Source organism: Cupressus sempervirens, chromosome 9, assembly GCF_028749045.1.
Source record: "Cupressus sempervirens isolate cs-2001-9-10 chromosome 9, ASM2874904v1, whole genome shotgun sequence".
NCBI lineage: Eukaryota > Viridiplantae > Streptophyta > Pinopsida > Cupressales > Cupressaceae > Cupressus > Cupressus sempervirens.
In genome coordinates, this window is record NC_143126.1 from 698737925 (window position 1) to 698739496 (window position 1572).

The following is a 1572-nucleotide window of genomic DNA, read 5'->3' on the forward strand; positions in this document are numbered from 1 at the left end:
GATCTAAATCAAATTATTTTCAAGATTATAGGTCTTGGTCACACTCCTAAACACCCAAACTTCAAAACGCTACTTAAAATGGCTTAAAAACTAGGGCCTACTTGTTCAAACCCCAAAACTCAATTCTAGAATGTTTTGACTTATCTAATGACAAGATATGATCATACCAACCTACATGAACCTATCAAATGACTCATCTACCATATGAAATCCTAAAATCCTATCTCATGCCCAATTACAACTTTTTTCCACATATGAGTCCAACATTATAACTTTGTATGTTTCCATGAGCCATAATTGGTGCAAGGATTGCCCAATTGACTTCAAGAGATGTTCCATGACCTCTGTAATGCCTTGGATCTTCAATGTTCCCCTGATGAGCATGGGATGCTCCTGCATCACTTATCTTCATAAATAAATTCAAAACTAATTTCCATGATATTAACAACTACTATTTTGTATCTCATAGGAGACTCCTAGTGCACATGAGGTCCGACAGGACAGTTATGTAGATTTGATGACGCGTCCACTCACTCCTGAGGAGGAGCCTACAATAGTAAGTTGTAGTTTGAATTCATGATTAAATATGTTATAAATTTAGCATGCTATGAATTATAATGTTATAGTTTAAATTGTAGATTCATTTGACAAAGGTATTTGAACATATACAGCCCACAATCAGAGAGGTACCAGCATTGCCGAGGGCATACGAGAGGACTTTTGACTGGTGTAGGAGGTCGACGAGAGAGGTATTTATTATGAAATTTTGATAGTATTAATCTCCATTACGGGAAAGATCATTATGCATTTGAGTAATTCAATGTTAGATACGTAGAATCATATAAATTTAGTAGTCTAACTTTGGGTTTTCCTTTTTTGTTTATGTAGGAGGCATCCGATCCACCTAGTGCAGTGAAGAGGCTGCATTTTGATCATCCACTAGCACCCTAAGATAGTATAGTTTTCGTAGGATGCATCATGAGACATTTTGAGATGGCATATGCCACATTGTATACAGAAACATTGATATTATACACATTTTGATGGCAGGATCAGCCACATTTTGTATATGGATCTATGTATTTGGATATATATTTGAGTACTTTGTCTATGGATACATGATCTTTGATATATATATTTGTGTAAAATTTTGTCTATGGATACATGTATTTTAATATATATTTTTTTCATTTACGTGCAAAATGATATACATATTAATTTAGTATCTAGTATTGTTCAATTTATCATGGATCATGTGTCATGCCTCAAATTTTACTAGTAAAAACACAACAATTTTTTTTTTTTTTTTTGTAGCTTATGAAGTTGCATAAGAAATTACATATTGTAAAACAAGGTTATCATTGAATAGGAGTTCAAGACTCATGTGGATAGTGTGAAGGTGTTAACATTTTAGTCACAGGTGGTTTTCAAATAGATTGGATGATAGTCTAGTTCAAGTTAGCATCATGAGTCAAATGAGCAAGTTCAAGATACAAAACTCATAAATTAGTGAAGTAATTCATATCCTAACAAGCCTCTGATACTAATATTCTATTAGGGTCTGTCAGTTGT

At 33.3% G+C, this 1572-nt stretch overlaps 1 long non-coding RNA gene across 1 annotated transcript; it reads left to right on the plus strand.

Moving 5' to 3' along the window:
• The first annotated feature begins 644 nt into the window (after positions 1–644).
• On the plus strand, positions 645–1115 carry LOC149540644 (uncharacterized). The gene is made up of 2 exons (XR_016356034.1): positions 645–749; positions 889–1115. It is a non-coding gene; the product is annotated as an uncharacterized LOC149540644 (long non-coding RNA).
• Positions 1116–1572: the final 457 nt, after the last annotated feature.